Source organism: Myotis davidii, unplaced genomic scaffold (assembly GCF_000327345.1).
Source record: "Myotis davidii unplaced genomic scaffold, ASM32734v1 scaffold274, whole genome shotgun sequence".
NCBI lineage: Eukaryota > Metazoa > Chordata > Mammalia > Chiroptera > Vespertilionidae > Myotis > Myotis davidii.
Genome location: NW_006285613.1, coordinates 354,310 through 363,665, shown reverse-complemented (window position 1 = coordinate 363,665; position 9,356 = coordinate 354,310).

Sequence of the window (9,356 nt, the reverse complement as noted above, 5' to 3'; positions counted from 1 at the left end):
TTCCCTATAATGTGTTAGCCAGCATGGGTGGGGGCAATTCCATAGGTTTCTATTTGGCTTTCCTCACTATATTATCTATTACCTAACAGGACAAGTACCCAAATTAAAAGATTATTTCAACTATCAAGTATTTCAATAACAGCTACACATTCAGGAAATGGCCTAGTAGGTCAGTGGAGCCAGAGGACCCATTGGAAACTGGATTTTAGTCAGAACACCATTTATTATCTGACTTTTCACAAACCACCACTCTAGCAAAGGAGCCCTGATGATGCTTTGGTTCCCCAAGCATCAAATTCAACCCCTACCTGTGTCTAATAGTCCTTGAAAGGTCTGAGCATTTCCCTCTCCCCAGTGTACAGTCATCCGAGTAAAGGACATAGCTCCTTTTGGGGAAGGATTGGGAAATCATTACAATGTGCAATTGCCAGAAAGTTGCTGGGACCTTCATCCTAGAAACGAGGCCAACTTTTAGTCCATGGGTTCCAGATCTGAAAAAAAAAAAATGGTTCAGGTCCAGGAATTGAGCAAGAGGGTGTGACTTGTCATTAGACTGATTGCTCTCAGCTCTCTTCTCCACCTTTGCTCCTTCTTCTGATCATAGATGTTAAATAGCACGTCTATTTTGCCTTTATAGGTTTCATATTCTATTAAGCCTTCTTTAAAATTGTTAAAATAGTCTTAAAGCTTGTTAAAATGCTAAACACAAACTTATCATATGGTTTAGCTATTCCATGCCCAAGAGAAGTGAATGCACATGGCCAAAGCCTGTACATGAATGCTCACAGCAGCTTTCTGTGCAACACCCTGAAGCTGGAAACGACCAAAACAACCAGCAGTTTGTGAATAGATAAATTGTGACATATCCATACTTAGCAACAAAATAGACTATTCATACATAAAATTAATTAAAACGTGAAACATCATCTAAAATGAGGCCAAACACAAAAGACTATACACTGTGTGATTCTATTCATATGCATTCTGGAAAAGGCAAAAATATAGTTCCAGAAAGATACGTAATTAGTTAAGTCTAAGGATCAAAGGAAGAGGATGGATTTCAAAGATGCACGAGGAAACTGTTTACAGTATTAGAAACATTCTGTATTTCGCTTATGGAATGATAACTGCATATAACTACCAAATTTAAAAAGTGGATTTTAGTCTATCTAAATTATGCTTTAATAAAGCTGGATGGGGAAAAGGTGCTATGCTAAGCACCAAGGAAGTAAAAAAGATATCAAGTACAAGATATCTCTGTACTCACGTGATGTATAATTTTGTAAATAAGAAGAAACTACACAAAAATCAGTTTAATACATAATGTGAGGCATGCCGTGAAAAGAATGCAAAGTGTTATGAGGATGTAAAAGTGGAAGAGGGCACTTCCATTTGGAGAGCTCTGACAGACCTTACCGAAAGAGGTAACATTTGAATCAAGTCCTAACAGGTGAGTTAGACAGCTAAGAGAAGAAAGAATTTCAAGAACTGGATTAGGAACACTTATTTATTTATTTATATAAAAACTATAGAGTATATTTGAAAAATGTTTAAGTGGGGCATAAAGATCATGCAGGAAATTTTTAAAGGATAAGGCAATAAAGATGAGTTGAAACCAAATCATAGAACTCTTGCAATTCTAGTACGTAAGCAACAGAGGTTGCTGAGAGTTGTGGGACAGAACTTTGTGTCAGATTATTACACTGGTAGCTCAATGCAGAATGGATTGGACAAGAGGCATGGAAGGAGGCTATGAAATGATATTGAAATTTTCTAGTTGAGAATTCTGAAATGCGAATGGATAAATATCTATCTATCTATCTATCTATCTATCTATATATATATATATAGGTATAGCCAGGCATTTTTTTTCAATGTTGAATGAGAGAGAGAGAGAGAGAGAGAGAGAGAGAGAGAGAGAGAGATGATAATTTGCAGAACAACAAGAAATTGGGGGCTGAATGGATGGTGGAAATGAAAGATGATGAAGATGACCTCCAAAGAATGTGCTGCCTCAATAACATTAATATTGAGAAGAATTATTATCAGAAGCCTGTGAAAAGGAAAGAGATGAGATGAGAAGAGGCTCTTGGAATAGGCGGTTACCTAGTCACTCAGTGAGTGGTTATGAGTGCCAACTCTGCTCCAGACAGGATACATAGGAACCAGACAGATAAAGTCTCTGCCTTCAATGGGTTTATATTCATGTTCAAGACTATAGACAATAAGCATGTAAAGATATATGATCAATTTTAAATATAAGACAAGTTATTACAATTAAGATGTGCCTCCAAGAGTGTATTTCTCCCAATGAAATACTAGATATCAAATTATAAATGTTTGTGAACTCGGCAAGTTATTTAAAAATGGAGCTAGTGGGCAAAAGCTGCTCCTAAAAAGGAAGCATATGGAAAGTTACAGTTTAAAGGGAAGATACAAGTGTGTTAGTTGGAAGGAAAAGATGGAAGCAGCGTGCTTGAAGATGTCAACTAAAGGGAATAACTAATGGGGAAAGTCCTGCAAAGCGAACGGGATTGTGAGCATAGAATAAACTGTTGGCTTTATAAAGGAAAATGGATCTTCTTTCTCCATTAAAAAAATTAAGAATTTGTAAGAATTAAGAACAAGAAAATGTAAAATACAAAGAAAATGTAAGGTGGAGATCATCTGAGAGAATATGAGTTTGAGAATGAATTGGATTTTTTCCAGATGATATTAATTTTCAGTGATGAGTTGGACTTGGATAAAAGGGGCTCTAACTGGGTTTTCAGGTTTGAAGAGAGAAGAAAATATTTGTATATATTTTATTGATTTTTTTACAGACAGGAAGGGAGAGAGATAGAGAGTTAGAAACATCGATGAGAGAGAAACATCAATCAGCTGCCTCCTGCACACCCCCTACTGGGGATGTGCCCGCAACCAAGGTACATGCCCTTGACTGGAATCGAACCTGGGACCTTTCAGTCCGCAGGCCAACGCTCTATCCACCGAGCCAAACCGGTTAGGGCAAGAAGAAAACATTTAGAATGGCAGCTATAAGGACTATATTATAGTGTTTGCTGAGCCCTCATCCAAGGTTATATGCCATGAATTTTTGGAGCACCTAATCAGTAAAACTTTCCTTAGCAATACAAGAGCAGAGAATGTAAAAACTTCAGGTTGTAGAATAAAATTAAATAAATAAGCACATAAATAAGTGGAAAATTTGATGGAAAGTTAAGTTAGGCATAGAAAAGCATTGTTGAAATGAATGACGATGTGGTCAAATATAGGCAGAAAATTCAGAATCTGGCAGAGAAGTCATGGTTAGTCCATGATAAAATGAGAAGCTGATGAAGAATAGGCTATTGGAAAGGTGGGAAGTAAGAAGACTATGCAAAGAAAGGAATAGCAGAAACTAAGATATGGGATTACAGGACTCTTTAGAAATCATATAATTAGGATGCAGTGCTAGGCCTTAATTAAAAGTAGTGCATACAGTAAGGGTTTCAAAAAATACTTTTCAAATTTCAGTCCACCATTTACATACAGATCTCTATGGGAAATCCCAAGGTGCTGATTAAAGCTTCAACATTTGCACACAGTACTTTCACAATGCTTTGAGAAAACATGAAGAAGCATTTCATTTTTTGAACAGTCTATTTTTGCAAGTGGTTGTTATCAATGTGAAATTATAAAAAGAAAACTTCAGATGCCTTCTCTGTGGTGTTGGCAACGGTCTCGTTTTCGCCAGAAAAGGAAGATGTGATTGGATTTTAAGCTAGAAGATTCCTAATGTGCCTCATACTATATTTATGATGATTGAATTAAATTTAATTGCCCCCAGGGTTTGGTGATCAACTTAGGGAACAGACAAAAACTGAAGAAATAGAAAAGAACATTTTCTCCTAATGTTCTGCTCCTCAGTAGAGAAAATGAATTCTTAAGAGCTACATTAATTTGACTGAAAGAAACAAAACTCTGGCAAAGCAGCAGGTGGTTATCATTTTGAAACAGAAAAAACAACATATATTTCCATACCTTAAAGTTCAAATTATTCTTTTGAATTTAGTCCAACTGAATATCAATGTCTCTTGAGTATTAATGTTCATGAGTGAGCTCTGAAATGCTAATATGATGAGTGGCTTTGTGACTTTGGATCACATATTCCAAGTCCTAAATACAGACTAAGAAACAAAATATCTTATCCCCGTTTACACCGTAAATGACACTTCTGAAAGCAACATCGATTGGGGAACACTCACTGGAAACATTGCAGTGATAATAGAATAAAAAACATTTGGTTATACCAATTCCCTAAGAGCAGTTTTACATGCCTGAGCAGCACACATAGTTCTCTGAGGTCTCCCCAGAATAATCTGCCTGTTTTAGCTGAAGTACAGCATATCAAAATGACTACATCGCTTAGTCTAATTTAGTCACATCTCTATGGATATGATGCTTAATTTGTTTTCTTCTACAGTGGGAGATTTTTTTCCTCTCCTTTTCTAGAATGCAGAGAAGAAATTCATCTCTTTTTTTTTTCTTTTTTTTTAAGAGAAGGTGGAAGGGAGGGAGGGAAATAAAGAAACACACAGAGAGAGAAACATTGACGTGAGGCACACCTATTAGTTGCCTCCTGCAAGCACTCTAGCCAGGGCTGGGGATCAAACCTCAATCCAGGTACATGCCCTTGACCAGGAATCAAACCCAAGATCTTTGGTGTGAGGGACAACATTCTAGCTGCTTAGCGACACTTGCCAGGGCAAAATTCATCTTCTATGATTTAGAAGACCTGCAAAATACTTGATGGTCTGCTTTGATAGGTATCAAATGGAAACAGGAGACATCATTCTTACAAAGCAAAATACTGTGTCCCAGGAGGTATCATTCACATAATATTCTACTAGAGGCCTAGTGCATGAATTTGTGCACCGGTGGGGTGCCTCAGCCTAGCCTGCACCCTCTCACAATCCAGGACCCCTCAGAGGATATAGGAGTGCATGAAGCGGCAGGCGGCCAGAGAGGAGCCCGAGCCTGGGCCAGAAGCCATGCTGCTCCCGCTCATCCCAGCCCTGCTGTGCCTGATGCCACAACTCAGTAGGCTCATGCAGCTGCAGCTGTGCTTGCCAGCTGTGAGCTTGACATCTGGCACCGGTTGATCAGCTGAGTAATGCTCCCACTATGGGAGCACACTGACCACCAGGGGGCAGCTCCTGCATTGAGTCTCTTCCCCCTGGTGGTCAGAGCACATCATAGAGACCAGTTGACTGGTCATTGGTCATTCAGTTGTTCGGTCGCTTAGGCTTTTATATATATAGACTAGAGGCCCAGTGCATGAATTCGTGTACCAGTGGGGTCTCTCAGCCTGGCCTGTGGGATCGACCTGAAACTGGCTCTCCAACATCCCCAAAGAGGTCCCAGATTGCGAGAGGGCACACGCCAGGCCAAGGGACCCCACCAGTGCATGATAGGAGCCAGGGAGAGACATGGGAGGTTGGCCAGCCGGGGAGGGACCATAGGAGGGCTCCAGAGCATGTCTGGCCTGTCTTGATCAGTTCCAATTGGCCAGACAAAAACAGCAAGCCAACCTACAGGTCGGAGCATCTGCCCCTTGGTGGTCAGTGCATACCATAGTGAGTGCACTCGCCAGCTGTGGGCCTGGCTTCTGGCTGAGCAGTGCTCCCACTGTGGGAGTACACTGATCACCAGGGGGTAGCTCCTGCATTGAGCGTCTGTCTCCCAGTGGTCAGTGCCCGTCATAGCGACCAGTCATTCTGCCATTCAGTTGATTTAGCCTTTTATTAATTAGGGTGTTGTGCAACATGGTGGCCCTATGGAAAGCAGATGATAGATGAATTTAGCAGCTACGCATGCCTTGTCAAATGTTTGCTGTGCAGAAAAGGTTGTCTATTGCCAGGCACTATTCTGACCCTAAGGGAAAGATAACATGTTACACATGAGAAAACTGAGTTAAAGAGACAATATCCTTGTCCTTGGCCATAAAGTTAATAAATGACAGAGCCAGAATCAGCTCATCTATTTTTTAGATATAGATCCAAATCAAAGTAAAATAACAACAAAAACCACACACAAAAAAACCTTATAGTTATAGTGAGATCTACAATGAAAAAATATTTGGCTTATAACTTAATTTATCATTTAAGTTCAGTCTTTCAAAAGCAAGTACTAGGTACGCTTTCTTGCAACTTTAAAAATATAAAACAAAATAAATTGGCAGTGGCATCTGAGAGAGCAAATCTAATTATGTAGCAATTATCCCTTCCCTGTTAACATAACAATATCAAATCTGTGCAAAAAGTAAAAAACCCATAAGCTTTCATTTAGAGGTATTGTCAGACACTACTCTTCATTTCCCTTTCTTTTAAATGAAACACAGTGTAAGAAAAGTATGGGTTCTATTTTGCTAAATAACAAAAGAGAAATATATCAAAATCTAAATTTATAAAGGATAAACTAAATATCCTAAATAAAAGCAAAATATTAATACAGTTACTTTTCTATTGGTTTCATTCATCTGCTTCCTAAAGATGCTGTCTCATTTGATTTTTTTATATTTGAAAAATTAATGTTTCTATTCAATTTTATCTGATTAAAAATTTAATTCATATCTAATTGAAGTAAAATTTTCAGGAATATGAGAGAACTTTTCACAGTGTGTCATATAGAATACAGCTTGGTTGTATCAAACACAGAAACTATTTGCCTTGAGTTAAAACAAAGCATTACTGATTTAAATGTTCCAGGCAACCACATAATATAGTTTTCCCTAAGATGTATCTTCTGCTTGACAGTGTCCATACATTATTCTCAGATCCTGAGAGATGATGTGCTTGTAAAGATTTTACAACCAAGCTAGGAAGGTGTGGCAAGGTTCCCAGAAATGGAACTCTGACAATTGGTAAAAGGCTTCTCAATAAAATGGGAAATCCTTAAACCTGAAATAGCTATTTTTAAAGATTGGGAGATAAAGTCATTGGAATGGAAATGGATTGGCCAAGTCAAAAGTAGCAGAAATGCTTTAGAATTCCACTTTTCTCTATGGCTCAAAATCAGAGTCACAAGCAAGAGCAAAGATGAAGATTTCCATCCTGACAGTGAAACAGAGGGTCCTTATTAATTTGGTTAAATTCCGTTTTAAATCCTACCTCTAAAAGCCATCTCCTCTGTATAGAGAGAAAGACCTAGCCTTTCCCTGAATAATCAGCAACCTCTGAGGCAGCAGAAGACAGTAACCTGGACCTGACCAATGATCACAGGGTCCTGATCTCTGGCAGGTTAAAAATAACATCTGGACCTAAGTTATGTTTCACTTCTGATCCCTAAGGTAAAATGGCCCCCTGACTACTTTCCCATAAAGCCAGACAAAAGGACATGGAAACAGACCTCAGAGCTGTCCTCAACACCTGAAGAAATGATTTATCACCCTTACCTCACCTCCGACCAATCAGCTCCTAGCACAACCCACGACCCTAGCCCATGGTGACTTGTGATTTTGCCAAATATAACCTGTAACCTACACACCATTGGAGAGGTCAGACTTTTGAGCATTAGCTTCCTGTCTCCTGGAAGGCACTGTTCATCAATAAAACAGCCAATATTTCTCCCCTGCTATTCTCGGTTTTAGTGCCTGGCTCTGCTAGCACTAGGTGGATGAATTCTCTCTGTTCTTTAACAAAAGCTTAAAATAAAAAGATATTCCCCAGCTAGGTTAAAAAGTGGCAAAAAAAACAAGGGCATTAAAGAGAATTACAATTATTTCTAGAAAATTTTCTTAGAATTTCTGGATTCTTTTTTTTAGGAAATTTTATTGAACAGAGTATTAAAGTTTCCTTGCAAAGCCAAAAACCTCACATGATTGTGTCTATTGATCAGGAAGAAAACCCGAGGCTGCATGCAATTTATTTCGCCACATCTATGAGTGCACAGAGGACGGCACCCATGAGTGTTGCAAACATCAATATGCAGATTCTTTAGGAGAGAATGACACCAGTCTCCAGTTTGAGGAAGAGTGCACCTTGACCCTGCAGCTGGGCTCTCTACCCCGAATAGCAAGTCTACAATACACCTAAGACAAAGCTCCCCATAGAAAGAGCATGAGCATGTGTGTGTGTGCGTGAGTGTACTCACTCTACTCATCTTTCTATTCATCTAGCTGAGCCCAGGAGAATGAGAGATGCATGACTTAATCAAGGGATATACTATCAATAGGAGCCTTTCCTCAACCTTTGTTCCAGCTGGATTTGAAGGTCAGTGTGATTTTTATCAACAAGTGCCTATGAGATTCCACACTGGAAAACAAAGATCAGCAGCAAAGCACAAACAATGTAAGAACTTAAGGAACTGACAGCTTTTGTTCCGCACTTCATCCTTCTCCCTTGTCTCTGTCCTTCTTCTTGCCTCCCAGCCTGAGTCTCCAGCCTGAGTCCTGTGGACCAAGATAGGTGTGGGAGTTTGGTTCTTTTGTTTTCAAATAACAAAAGCTACTTGTGCTATCTCCTCTGGGGGGAAAAGAGTTTAAATAAAAGGAAAATCAGTTGAAGAATTAAAGCTGCTCTGCAAACAATTCTTTCTCTTTCCTCCTGTCTCTCTTCACCCCTATTTCTCTATGGGCATCATCTTTCTTTTACTTTCCCCACCTACTTAGATTTTTATACTCCCTTATAATTTCAGTTTACACATGGCTTTGGCTAATCATGGTCCTGATTTATTTTTTTTATCCTTTAAAAAAATTCTTATGTTGCCTTGATTTCATATTCCCAAGATAGAGAATGTGGTTGCTCAATTCATTCTAACCAGTCATGGCTCACAAGTATTGGGTCACTGTAATGGCTTGAATTGTGTCCCGCCTCCTCCCCTCCCCCCAAAATGTGGATGCCCTACCCCTTCTGATACCTGTGAATATGACCTTATTTGGAAATAGGGTCTTGGCAGGGGTAAGCCAATCAAGATGAAGTTTGTAGGTTAGGCCTTTAATCCAGGGGTCCTCAAACTACGGCCCGCGGGCCACATGCAAATACAAATATTGTATTTGTTCCCGTTTTGTTTTTTTACTTCAAAATAAGATATGTGCAATGTGCATAGGAATTTGTTCATAGTTTTTTTTTAAACTATAGTCTGGCCCTCCAACGGTCTTAGGGACAGTGAACTGGCCCCCTGTTTAAAAAGTTTGAGGAACCCTGTTTTAATCCATTAACTCTTTAGAAAGAGAGAAACGTGGACAAAGCCTCAGAGGGAAGATTGCTCTGTGAAGCCTGAGGTTTGCTTTCACAAGCCAAGGAATGCCTGCAGCTACCGGAGCTGGAAGAGGAGCCTCCCTTGCAAGCTCCCAGCTGACACCTTGATTTTAGAGTTCT